Here is a 14376-nt window from a genome sequence, read left to right on the forward strand (position 1 = left end):
AAGAGGTCCCTGGAAGCCTGGTCGTGGCAGAAGGTAAGTGGCCAGGTGTGGGCGTGGCTTAGAAGTCCTGCCGGGCACAGTGACACGTGATTGACACATGTGGGCGTGGCTTGGAAATCCTGCAGGGCACTGTGACACGTGATTGACAGGCATGAGCCCACCCAACCTCCACTACGAGTGAAGGAAGGGGCCTCGCTTCTGGAACATTCCTCGTGCTCTTTCCTTTAAAGACACTTTATTGAGGTACAATCATGGGACAATTAACTGCAGATATGTAAAGTTGACAGTTGGGTAAGTTTGGACACAGGTATCCACCCCTGAAACCACTACCACAAAATCAGGGTAATGAACAAATCTGAGTCTCTTTGTAATCAGTCCTCCCCCTCCTCCTCACCCCACCCTGGCCCCTGGCCCCCCCAGATCTGCTGTCTGCCACTATAAATTAGCCAGTATTTCTTGGACTTTTAGACCAACAGAACCAGAGTAAGTTCTCTCTTTGCCTGGGTTCAAACACTCCGTATAACGATTTCGAGATTCCTCTATGTTGTAGAGCCAGTTGACAGCGAGCTCCTTTCTATTCCTCTGTCTATGCCATTATCTGCTTTTCCATTCACCGGCTGATGGACAGTTAGGTTGAGTCCATTCGGGGTGACGAACAAGGCTGCTGTGAATATTCATATGCGGATCTCCACATGGAGCTGTGTTGTCATTCCCCTTGGGTAAACACCAGAGTGGAGTGGCTGCACCTTTAACTTTCTACGAGATGACCAAACTATTTCCCGAAGTGCTTCTGCCCTTTTACATTCATGGCTACCAGGAGTGGGTGAGAGTTCCAGTCCCTTCACATCCCACACAACACTTGCTGTGGTCCGTCTCCCCAGTTTTAGCCGTTCAAATAGATGTATGGGGCACCCGGCTGGGCTTCTACTCTGCATTTCCCGAATAAGCCTCTTCCCTAAGGAGCAATAACTCCAGAAAGAATGAAGAGATGGAGCCAAAGTAAAACAACACCCAGTTGTGAATGTGACTGGAGATGGAAGTAAAGTCCGATACTGTAAAGAACCATGCTGTTCCTATGCTGTGCATAGGAACCTGGAATGTTAGGTCCATGAATCAAGGTAAATTGGAAGTGGTCAAACAGGAGGTGGCAAGAGTGAACATCGACATTCTAGGAATCAGCAAACTAAAATAGACTGGAATGGGTGAATTGAACTCAGATGACCATTATATCTACTACTGTGGGCAGGAATCCCTTAGAAGAAATGGAGTAGCCATCATAGTCAACAAAATAGTCTGAAATGTAGTACTTGGATGTAATCTCAAAAATGACAGAATGATCTCTGCTCATTTCCAAGGCAAAGCATTCAATATTAAGTAATCCAAGTCTATGCTCTGACCAGTAATGCTGAAGAAGCTGAAGTTGAACAGTTCTATGAAGACCTACAAGACTTTCTAGAAATAACACCCAAAATAGATGTCCTTTTCATTATAGGGGACTGGAATGCAAAAGTAGTAAGTCAAGAGATACGTGGAGTAACAGGCAAATGTGGCCTTGGAGTACAAAATGAAGCAGGGCAAAGGCTAAAAGAGTTTTGCCAAGAGGATGCACTGGTCATAGCAAACACCCTCTTCCAACAACACAAGAGAAGTTTTACACCAGATGGCCAACAGCGAAATCAGATTGATTATGTTCTTTGCAGCCAAAGATGGAGAAGCTCTATACAGTCAGAAAAACAAGACCGGGAGTGGACTGTGGCTCAGATCATGAACTCCTTATTGCCAAATTCAGACTTAAGTTGAAGAAAGTGGGGAAAACCACTAGACCATTCAGGTATGACCTAAATCAAATCCCTTACAATTATACAGTGGAAGTGAGAAATAGATTCAAGGGACTAGATCTGATAGATAGAGTGCCTGAAGAACCATGGATGGAGGTTCATGACATTGTACAGGAGGCAGGGATCAAGACCATCTCCAAGAAAAAGAAATACAAAAAGGCAAAATGGTTGTCTGAGGAGGCCTTACAAATAGCTGAGAAAAGAAGAGAAGCAAAAGGGAAAGGAGAAAAGGAAAGATATACCCAACTAAATGCAGAGTTGCAAAGAATAGCAAGGAGAGATAAAAAAGCCTTCCTCAGCGATCAATGCAAAGAAACAGAGGAAAACAATAGAATGGGAAAGACTAGAGATCTCTTCAAGAAAATTAGAGATACAAAGGGAAGATTTCATGCAAAGATGAGCACAATAAAGGACTGAAATGGTATGGGCCTAACAGAAGCAGAAGATATTAAGAAGAGGTAGCAGGAATACACAGAAGAACTGTACAAAAAAGATCTTCATGACCCAGATAACCACGATGGTGTGATCACTCACCTAGAGCCAGACATCCTGGAATGCAAAGTCAAGTGGGCCTTAGGAAGCATCACTATGAACAAAGCTATTGGAGGTGATGGAATTCCAGTTGAGCTATTTCAAATCCTAAAAGATAATGCTATGAAAGTGCTGCGCTCAATATGCCAGCAAATTTGTAAAACTCAGCAGTGGCCACAGGACTGGAAAGGTCAGTTTTCATTCCAATCCCAAAGAAAGGCAATGCCAAAGAATGCTCAAACTACTGCACAATTGCACTCATCTCACACATTAGCAAAGTAATGCTCAAAATTCTCCAGGTCAGGCTTCTACAGTATGTGAACCATGTCAAGCTGGATTTAGAAAAGGCAAAGGAAAGTGAAAAGTGAAGTTGCTCAGTTGTGTCTGACTCTTTGCGACTCCATGGACTGACTGTAGCCTACCACGCTCCTCCGTCCATGGGATTTTCCAGGAAAGAGTACTGGAGTGGGTTGCCATTTCCTTCTCCAGAGGATCTTCCCGACCCAGGGATCAAACCCAGGTCTCCTGCATTGTAGGCAGATGCTTTACCATCTGAGCCACCAGGGAAGTCTACCAGATATCAAATTGGCAACATCTGTTGGATCATTGAAAATGCAAAAGAGTTCCAGAAAAACATCTACTTCTGCTTTATTGACTATGCCAAAGCCTTTGACTGTATGGATCACAACAAACTGTGGAAAATTCTTCAAGAGATGTGAATACCAGACCACCTGACCTGCCTCCTGAGAAATCTGTATGCAGGTCAAGAAGCAACAGTTAGAATTGGACCATGGAACAACAGACTGGTTCCAAATCGGGAAAGGAGTACGTCAAGGCTGTATACTGTCACCCTGCTTATTTAACTTATATGCAGAGTACATCATGAGAAATTCCAGGCTGGGTGAAGCACAAGCTGGAATCAAGATTGCCTGGAGAAATATCAATAACCTCAGATACGCAGATGACATCACCCTTATGGCAGAAAGCAAAGAAGAACTAAAGAGCCTCTTGATGAAAGTGAAAGAGGAGAGTGAAGAAGTTGGCTTAAAACTCAACATTCAGAAAACTAAGATCATGGCATCCAGTTCCATCACTTCATGGCAAATAGATGGGTAAACAGTGGAACCAGTGACAGACTTTATTTTGGGGGGCTCCAAAATCACTGCAGATGATGACTGCAGCCACAAAATTAAAAGAAACTTGCTCCTTGGAAGAAAAACTATGACCAACCTAGACAGCAAATTAAAAAGCAAAGACATTACTTTGCCAACAAAGGTCCGTCTAGTCAAAGCTAATGGTTTTTCCAGTAGTCGTGGATGGATGTGAGAGTTGGACTATAAAGAAAGCTGAGCACCAAAGAATTGATACTTTTGAACTGTGGTGTTGGAGAAGACTCTTGAGAGTCCTTTGGACTGCAAGGAGATCCAACCAGTCAATCCTAAAGGAAATCAGTTCTGAATATTCATTGGAAGGACTGATGCTGAAGCTGAGACTCCAATACTTTGGCTACCTGATGCGGAGAACTGACTCATTGGAAAAGACCCTGATGCTGGGAAAGATTGAAGGCGGGGGGAGAAGGGGACAACAGATGATGAGATGGTTGGATGGCATCACTGACTCAATGGACATGAGTTTGAGAAAGCTCCGGGTGTTGGTGAGGGACAGGGAGGCCTGGCGTGCTGCAGTCCATTGGCTTACAAAGAGTCAGACATGACTGAGTGACTGAACTGAACAGAACTGAACTGAATGAGCAATACTGGCCTTTCCAGGTGGCTCATTGAAAGAATCTACCTGGCAGTGCAGGGGGGGCCAGAAATGTGGGTTAATAGTGGGGCTTCCCAGGTGTTTCGGTGATAAACAATCCACCTGCAAATGCAGGAAACGTGGGTTCAGTCCCTGGGTCAGGAAGATTGTCTGGAGAAGGCAATGGGAACCCACTCCAGTATTCTTGCCTGGGAAATCCCATGGACAGGGGAGCCTGGTGGGCTACAGTCCATGGGGTTGCATAAGAGTTGGATGAGACTTGGTGGCTAAACAACAGCAAACAACAGCAATGAGTAGTTGCTTTACAAGGCTGTTAGTTTCTGCTGTACAGCAAGATGGATCAGCTATGTGTGTACCCATATCCCCTCTTTCTTGGATTTCTGTCCCATCTAGGTCACCACGGAGCACTCAATAGAGTTCCCTTTGCTATAGAGTCGGTTCTCATTAGTTATCTGTTTTATAAAAAATAGTTATTTATGTTAATCCCAATCTTCCAATTCATCCCACCCCCACGTCCCCCCTTGGTAATCATAAGCTTGTTTTCTACAATGGAAGAGCCTAATTTTTATAAAGTCAAATTTATCAGGTTGTCTCTTAGTGAATAACGCTTTTGGTGTCATACCTAAAAAATCTTTGTCTAACCTAAGATCATAAAGATCTTCTAAAGTTTATGGTTTAGGCTTTTCAATTATCTTCTAAAGGGATTAGAATTTTTTCCAGTTTTATTAACTTCTTTGTTAGACCCACGTTTCCTGATGGTATTAGTTTTCCTCTGCATGAAGCATGGTAACATTGTGTGTGGCTCAGGTGTGTTCCTGATAAATTTTTTTCCTGCTTTTATATGTTTGAAAATGTTATTATTTCACTTTTGCTTTTGAAAGCTATTTCACTTGGTGTGTATTTGCTGACATTATCTTCTGAAAGATATCTGTTTTAGAGACAAGTACAGGTTGATGGTTTTCTAGTATCTTAAAGGTGTTGTTTCATGGTCTTCTCACTTGCATTGTTTCTGATAAGAAGTCTGCTGTCGTTCCAATTTTCTCCATCTCCATGTAATATTTCTTATTATCTGGCCGCTTTTTAAGACTTTTATCCTGAGCACTGTCTTTGAGCAATTTGGTTATAATGTGTCTTGTTTTCCTTTATACCTATTGTGCTTGGAGTTTGTTGAGCCCTTGGATCTATGGGCTTTCATCCTTTTGGCAAGTTTTTGGCCACTATTTCTTCAAATATGTTTCCTGTTTCCTGCCTCCTCACCGTCAGGGACTCTAATTACACATAGATTAGGCTGCTAGAAGCTGACTCCCAACCCAGCGATGCCCTTTTCATCAGGGTCTTCTTTTTCCTCTGTGTGTTTCATCGTGGGTGGTTTCTATTGCTATGTCTTCAAGTTCGTTCACCTCTCCTCTAATAGCTAACTTTCTGTTAATTCCATCCACTGTATTTTTTAATCTTGTGCATTTCAGTTTTTCATGAAGTTTGATTTGGGCCTTTTTTATCCTCTATGTGTCCATTATCTGAGCTAGGGGGAAGAGTAGTTAGGACGCCCTTCTCCACTGGATTCTGACATCTGTGTCTGTCTGCGTGTGTTGGTTGCTTAGCTGTAGCCAACTCTTTGTGACCCCATGGACTGTAGCCCACCAGGCTACTCTATCCATGGGATTTCCCAGGCAAGAATACTGGAGTGGGTTGCCATTTCCTTCTCCAGGGGATCTTATGACCCAGGAATCGAACCCGGGTCTCTTGCATTGCAGGCAGATTCTTTAGTATCTGAGCTATAGGGAAGTCCCAACACCTATGTCGATTCTGGGTCAATTTTGATGGATTATTTCCTCATCATGGATCACACTTCCTGCTTCTTTGACTGCCTCAAAATCTTTGGTGGAATGCTTGACATTTGTAAAAATTTACCTTTGGGGGCATTAGCTAGTACTGTATCTCCATGAACATTCCTGAACTGTGACCTGGAATGCAGATAGGTTACTTTGACTAAGTGTGATCCTTTGGGGTTTGCTTTCATGATATATTAGGTAGGTATGGGGAAAGGTTTAGCCAAGGGATAATTATCTTCTACCACTTTTCCAAGTCCTCTGTGCTCTTCCCCCAAATGTCTCACTCACTAGAATTATGATTTTTTCCAGTCTAGCTGGTGGGAACAAGCGTTAGCCTCGGCCCTCTGGGAGCACTGGGCACTGTTTCCTTTAACCCGTTAGGATGATTCTCTCACGGGCCTTGAGTAGTGTCCTCACACACAGGCGGGGACCAGTCCTTTGGGGAACACTTGAGGGGCATCCTGTGGACGTCTCCGGAGCTGTCCCTGTGCAGCTCTCCTTCTCTGAAACAAAGCCTGTCAACTCGAGCACCTTGGGCCTCCTGGGCGCTCAGCTCCGTCTTTGGAGGCACTCAGGGTGATCCCGAGGGTCTTCCTGGGGCCCCTTCCCTGTGCTGTGGCCTGAGGACCCGCAAGGCAGCACACTGGGCATATTGTAGAGCTCACCTTGTTGGCCGCCTCTCAGGGGTCACTTCATTTCCTTGCGTTGCCTAATGTCAGGTGTCTTGAAAACTGGTCTTTAATATATTCTGTCTGGTTCTTTTGGTTGTTCCAGTTCAGTTCAGTCGCTCAGTAGTGTCTGACTCTCCGCGACCCCATGGACTGCGGCACGGCAGGCCTCCCTGTCCATCACCAGGGCTCCCGGAGCCTATTCAAACTCATGTCCATTGAGTCGGTGATGCCATCCAACCATCTCATCCTCTGTCATCCCCTTCTCCTCCCGCCTTCAATCTTTCCCAACATCAGGGTCTTTTCATATGAGTCAGTTCTTTGCATCAGGTGGCCAGAGTACTGGAGTCTCAGCTTCAGCATCAGACCTTCCAATGTACATTCCGGACTGATTTCCTTTAGGATGGACTGGTTGGATCTCCTTGCAGTCCAAGGGACTCTCAAGAGTCTTCTCCAGCACCACAGTTCACAAGCATCGATTCTTCGGCACTCAGCTTTCTTTATTGCTTGTTTCATGTGGTGGTAAAAATAGCCTGTTACTTCATCTTGACTAGAAACAGAAGCACTCTCTCTTTTTAAACCAAGTATTGGCTGCCTTCCCCTTGCTGGGTGTGTGACCCTGGAACGCTGGACAAAGCACCAGCCCTCTCCTGACTACGAGTCCTCACCACACCTCCCAAAAGATAGCAAGTTTGGCGGGGGTGGGGGTGGCGAAGCGAAGTGGCAGAAGGTACAGAGAGAGGTTTCAGCAGAAAGAGAGTGAAATGTGATTTGATGCAAGTTGTCAGATGTCTGGCTGGTCAGGAAAGGACACGTTACCTAGACGCAGACGAGCTGGCCTCCTGGTCAGTAAGGATGCTCAGGGCCTCTGCTGCTTCAGATAGAAGAAACCTGGTGTTCGCCAAGAGGGGCTGGAAGCCTGAGCTCTGGTTCCGGTTGGTGATCAGGGAACGGTTTTCTCCTGAGTTGGAGAAAAAGACTGATGCCCCAGCAAGGAAGGTCTGTGGTGTGACAGGTCAGGGAGAAGGGTGTGATCCAGTGTACCCAGAAGAGGACAAAACAAAATAACAGCCGTGGAGGAGTGTATTGTAGTTCAGGGCACATCTACAGAATTAGTGACAACAGCCAGTCCTCACCACCCCATCTTTGAGAAGCCCCTGTGCCTTTGTGCTCTGGGCCCTTCCCATTGGTCATCTGGTTGGGTTCATGCAGTGGCCAGGGGGACCTCCTTACACATTTCCACTTGGGCAGCAGTTACTGAGGCTGGTGCTTGTCCTGTAACGTGGCACAGGAGAGGAACACGGCCCTTGGAATTGGGGGTAAAAGGTGATGCAAGCTGCATCATGCTTCCGGGCAGGGCCCTTGGCTGTGCTGTGAGACGCTAGGCAAGATCGCCTTGACAGGGAAGGGCTGCCAGTGCTGGCTCTCTGGGGTCGCGTCCGAGGCCAGGGCCGAGGCGAGCTATCAGCAAAGGCAAGGGCCCCTGGCTCCCTCAACGACTCACGCATGTGTGCGAGTGCACGTGTGTGGGTGTGCACGTGTGTGCACATGCGTGCATGCGAGTATGCATAGTGTGTGTGTGTGCGCGCGCACGCGTGTGCATGGTAGAAACTCCCAGAGGTCTGAGTCCAGTCTGAAACTGGAGCCGCTGAATCTCCCAGCCGATAACTGTCACAAGAATGTGGCAGCCGGGGTTGAGCTCCAGCTAATCTGGCTTTGATGCTGACCCACGGAGCGTCCAGGGCGCTGGGGTCAGGACCACCTGCTCTGGCCCTGGAGAGACACTGAGTGGACTCGAGCCCACCCAACCTGAAGTGAAGCCACTTGAAGGCTGGTAGATGGGGGCCTCCCTGGGACCATGGAGAACCTACCCCAGCACCTCCCTGTTGGGACGCCTCGTTCTGAGAATGGGGCCAAGGGCCTTCCTTGTGCCATTCACTCGGCAGACAAGTCCCAGGCACCTGCCGTGTGCCAGGGCTGTTCTGGGCACGGGGTAGAGAGGAAGAAGCCTTGCCCTCAGGAACCCGGGAATGTGTGACCCAGCCCTGGGCCGGTGGGTGGCCGCACGTAGAGCGGGGAGGCAGGGCTACTGTGGGGAAGGGCCTGAGCGGCAGGCTCACTGAGAAGGGGACATTTTAGCCAAGACCAGGAGAAGGGGCTCCCGGGGCTCAGGGGCGAAGAACCCACTTGCCAACATAGAGACGAGACACGCGGTCCATCCCTGGGTTGGGAAGATCCCCTGCAGGAGGAGATGGGAACCCTCTCCGGTATTCTTGCCTGGAGAATCCCACGGGCAGGGAAGCCTGGCGCGGTCAGAGAAGACTAAGCGCCAGAGCACACAAGGGGAAGGGGAGGGGGCAAGCCAGGCAGATGGCTGTGGGAGGGGCGCTCAGGAAGGGCCAGGCCTGCTCGGGTGCAGAGGAACTAGAGGGTGGCCGGTCAGAGCAGGCAGCCCCGCAGACCCCCGCGACGCTTGGCCCTGCTCTGGACAAGAGCAGAGTCTGTGGGGGCTTTTGGCAGAAGAATGACCTAAGCAGGCAAATCCCCAGCACCCTGGGGAACAACGGGGGGTCTGTGGAGGCTTAGACCGCAGTGCTGGGACGTGTGATGGCGAGTCTGCGGCCATCAGATTACGGCTGCAATTTAAAGCTTTGAAACTGGCCAGGATTCCAGGCATAAGTGGATGCCGAGGAGAGAACTCCGCCATCCACACCCTGGAGAAGGACGGGCTTTGTGGGATGGTGGAGGGAGACAAGGCAGCCAAGGGGGTGGCTGGCAGCCATGGGCAGGGATGGGGAGAAAGGGCCAGGGTGCCCACCGGGGCCACGGCCGCACCCGGGGAGCTCTGCGTGCCTGTCATCTGCTGATGGACGTGAAGGTCCTCCGGTTGCTGCTGTGTGCAGAGCTCGTGAGGGAAGACCCCGAGCTGGGGGCCGGGGGGTCCACAGGGCGGAGTCTGGAACAAGGGGCACCAGGGGCAGGGGTGCGACCCGTGGGCAGAGGCGCTCAGGCGCTGGGGACAGGGTCACATGGGCACTGCCCGACTGCGTGGCCAATGCTTCCCCAGGGAAGACAGCAGGAGGGGGATCTAGCCGGGGTTGGGGTTATGCCGGAGAAGAAGAGCTCCCCATGGGAGAGGGGCCGGGAGCTGCGTGTGCGGGCGCTGATGGAAATGAAGGACGCCCTGAGCCAAGTGTGGAGGGAGTTCGTGGAAGGGTCTGGTGGGGAGGGGGGCGGCGGGAGGAGGATGCGAGGAGCAGGTGGGGTGCCGTGGCTTGGAGGCATCTGGAACCAGAGGCGGCTGTTGGCAGGGACAAGTTCCAGGTCGTGCCCGCGGGAGGCGGAGGCTTAGCGGGTCCCTGACGTCCCTCTCTGAGCCTCAGTTTCCTCATCTGTAAAATGGAACTAATGACAGCAGTGCCCCAGAGACTGCTGAGGGGCTCCGCCTGGTGTGAGCCTCTTGTCCGCAGGAGGGGGGTGCCGGACATGTGCCCGCTCCCATCCACACCGTCACGGGGAGGAGGGGCCCCAAGGACGTGGGCCAGGGCAGTCTCTGGAGGGGAGGTGCCCAGGCACCGCCGTGGAAGTAACGGGAGTCAGAGTGAGCCGGGGGCTGCGGGACGGAGGGAGACGCAGGGGCAGCCCCTGGGGGCGTCTGGGGCCAGGCTCCCGTGCCCAGGGCCGCAGCCTCCTCCTCCCCGCAGGGCCGTCCCCCAGAGGGCAGTACAGGCTTGCCTCTGGACCATATGCCACCTCCCCGGGGCCGGGAAGCCGGCGGTGCCTGGAGGCCCTCCACCTGCCTGGCTTGGGTTCTGCCCTGAAAGCTCCTGTCCTCCTTCTCTCCCCAGATAGGGAAAGCATTTGGGCCCAGGGTGACCCTGAGCTGTGGCGTGCACGCCGTCTCACGGGGCCTTCAGAGCAGACTCCGGAGGTCAGGACCACTGTCCCGCCGTTGGTTTCACAGAGAAGGAAACTGACGCCCCGAGAGGCGGACCGACTTTCCCAAGGCCACCCAGCCAGGAAGGAGGGGCTGGCGTCCACCTCAGGGAGCCGGGACCCTGGTCCCTCCGCAGTGCTGTGGGCGTGCATAGGCTCCCTGGTACCTTCGACAGGGTCCCCGTCCTCCCCGCACCCACCAGCTTGTCCCTTCCCTGGCCGATCACCAGCAGTTGTCTTGTAACTGGCGTCGGCTTCAGGAGGGCAGGGACCCGGCCTGCACAGGGCACTCGTGACCGCCGTCGACCGCACGTGGGCACAGGAGGAGGGCAGCCCACTCTGGGCCCCCCGGGGCTCCACTCCCCCCACAGGCAGTCTTGCTTTGACTGACAGGTGCTACATGGCACCTCGGGCCGGAGGCCGGATTCGCAGGGACCCACGGGAGAGTGCCACTCACGCACCTTCTTGAGCCTAGGCACTCGTCCCTCGAAGCGCAGCCCCTGGTGAGGGGCAAGGCTCACAGGCGGCTGGGGATGGCTGGGGTGCCCTGGACCCCACACCAAGTCTGTGAGATTCCCCCAGGACCTGCCCCTCCCCTGAGTCTTGCTTGCCCCCTCCATCCTCCAACTGCAGCCAGCTCTGTGCCCTGTGGTGGGGGGGCAAGGAATGAGTGCACCCAGCACCAAGGGCGAAGGGGGGGACCCCAGAAAGAAGCAGAAGAAAACAAAGCAATCAAGAGAAGGGGAGGAGCGGGGAGGAAGTAGCTGGAAAGACCGAGAACGCAGGGAGGAGAGAGGTGAGGAACAGCTGAGGAACTCAGTAGCTGGGCTCTGGAGCAGATTTTTTATTTACAGGATCTTAATTGCTGGGAACAGATTGCAGCTGGAAACCCTCTAGGTGCCAGCTCAACGCCTCAAAGAAAAGTCTCTCCGCGTAGGACCTGGGGAACAAAGGCCCCACCTAAACACCTCCCGAGGTGCAATCTCTGTGACTCAAGGACCTCACAATCAGACACCGAAGTTGTGAAACCCGAATCCTTGTGAGGCTACTGAACTGTCTCCTGGGCCCAATGGCGGTGGGATGTTGACTTTCCGAGTGTGAGTCATCGGCAGCCGTACCTAGGAAAATGCCCAAGTCACCCCAATTACGGCATTATCAATCGTGCCATCGCTCTGCAACCCAACCCAGTGAAACTGGAGGAAATGCCAGCTGGGCATGGCCGGGAGGAATCCAGCCCTTGGCTAAGGCTGCCCCCGCTGGCAGCAGCCTCCACGGCCATGCCAAGCCACAACCCCTGTGTGGTCGCGGTGTGCCAAGGTACTGGCCCCATTTCACAGCCATGGAGACTGAGGCCCGCCAGGGCCCAGGCCGCTCCTGCCGCTCCAACCCACAGCAGGGAACCTTGAAAGAGGAACCTGGAGGGGGCAGTGGCCTCGGGTGTCCGAGGGTGGGGTGGGGATGTGTGTGCTCCGGGCTGCCATCTTGGCACCAGCCCGGTGGCCCATCGTGGGGTGTCTATCTTGTGCAGGCGGCGCCGGTTGCAGTCCTTGCCTGATCTCAACCTCTGCAAAGTAGGTGCTGCTACCTCCGTTTCACAGATGGTGAGCCTAGGGCCTAAGGGGCTTGTCACGGCCCAGGGTCACTAGCTCACGAGCAGCGGGCCTCGACCAGCCCTACCTGACCCCATGTCCACACTGCCCCGACACGAAGGTGAGCTAGCTGAGTGAAGGGACGGGCCCTGCCTCAGAGGGTCCATCTCAGCGCCCTGTGTGTGGCCATGTGCACAGTCGACCATCACCAGAGACGGGCGCTGGGCACCCTGACTGGCTGCCGGGCCTGGCCGCAGAGCGCGGGGAGGCAGACGACCTGGCCCACCCACGAGCCGGGAGCGCTGCGTGCCCTTAATCAGTAAGATATGTTTCTGGAATAAAAACCGCATCAGCATTTTTATTTTCAAGTTCAGACAAGGAATCTTTTTTTTTCTTCCCAATTTTCCCTTCACACGGGTGAAGCTAATCCTCTTGCTTTGGCTGACTGGTCTTCAGCCTTTGAAGGCACACCGAGAAGCAGAGTCAACGATAAGAGTGCGGCAGCGGGATTCGGGGGGTCTTCTCGTCCTTCTTGTCGGGTCTCGGGAAGACCACTGCCTGCGATCACCACGTGAAATGTTCAAGAGACGGCAGACCTGGAGCACGCGGGGCAAGGGCTGAGGGTGGCTCTGGGCCTGCCCGGGGTTAACCCGCAGGTTCTCAGCCCTCTGCCCCCCAGGGTGGGCGTGGTGGATGGGCGCTGCCAGACTGGGAGTGGGAAGGGGGAAAGCTCGACAGCCCGGCCGTGGGGGAAAGATGGATGTTTAAAAGCAGAGATGAACCGGGCCAGGGAGGGGGGTTGCTGAGGAGGGGAGGTGGGCACATTCCAGGGCCCAAGTGTGGGCCAGAGAGCCAGGGAAACCACTCACAAGGAAAACGAAGATCAAGACGAAGCCTCTCTTTCCAGAGTGGGGAGGCTTACCTGTGGTTCCCGCGTAAATGTTGGAATTGGCAGTCCCCCACCCCTCCACACTGAGTGATTGTCAGGGTATATTGAAATGAACAGTCTCCGCTCCTGGAACTGAACCTTTACTTTAATGAAAAAGGGCGCAGGAGGAGGGAGGCAAAATCGACTCAAGTCATTGTGTAGGGAGGAGAAGGAAATGGCGACCCAATCCAGTATTCTTGTCTAGAGAGTCCCATGGACAGGGGAGCCTGGTGGGCTGCTGTCCATGGGGTCACACAGAGACACGACTGAAGCAACTTAGCATGCATTGGAGAAAGAAATGGCAACCCACTCCAGTATTCTTGCCTGGAGAATCTCAGGGACAGAGGAGCCTGGTGGGCTGCTGTCTATGGGGTCGCACAGAGTTGGACACAACAGAAGTGATTTAGCAGCAGCAGCAGCAGCAGTGTGTAGGGAGCAGAGTCCGGAAAACTGCCCCGAGTGGGGAATAGCCAGGTGAAGACGAGGCCTGCAGGCAGAGCCAACAGCGTGTCTTCCCCCAGAGGGGATGCCTAGAGAAGAGTCAGAGTGAGCCTTCACCGTGGGGTCTGATCCGGGCACTGCTGGATGTCTGCCCGCCCTGCCCGCTCAGCGCCAAGTGACATCCATGCTGCCTGTGACAACTGGCGCTCCCAGGCATTCCCAAACGTCGCCGGTGGGGGTACCAGGCACTGCCAGTCGAGAACTAGTGGGGTAGAAGTCCAGTGTGTGCACACTCCTGCACAGAATGGCGAAGCCTCAGAGACGAGGCTGTGAGGAGGCGGGCTGCAACTGCCTTCAGAGTCATTCTGGGGAATAAGCCACACTCTGGGGTAGGGGATCATGGGACAGACTGATGCTCCAGAAAGACCACCCTGGTTGCCAGGTGTGGCGTGCGTTAGAGGCTTTAAGAGCGAAGACAGAGGTTTGGGATTCTCCTTGTGGAAAGATCAATCATACATTTCCTTAATAGACACAGGACTATCTTGGATTTTCTATTTCTTTTTGTGTCCATTTCGATAATTCATGTCTGTAAACAGAAATAATTTGCTTTCTTCAATTACTTTTTGCATAAAGTTGTTTGGCATCCGGTCCCATCACTTCATGGCAAATAGAGGGGGAAACAGTGGACACAGTGGCTGACTTTATTTTTCTGGGCTCCAAAATCACTGCAGATGGTGACTGCAGCCATGAAATTAAAAGACACTCCTCGGAAGGAAAGTTATGACCAACCTAGATGGCATATTGAAAAGCAGAGACATTACTTTGCCAACAAAGGTTCATCTAGTCAAG

Source organism: Bubalus bubalis, chromosome 4, assembly GCF_019923935.1.
Source record: "Bubalus bubalis isolate 160015118507 breed Murrah chromosome 4, NDDB_SH_1, whole genome shotgun sequence".
NCBI classification, from domain to species: domain Eukaryota; kingdom Metazoa; phylum Chordata; class Mammalia; order Artiodactyla; family Bovidae; genus Bubalus; species Bubalus bubalis.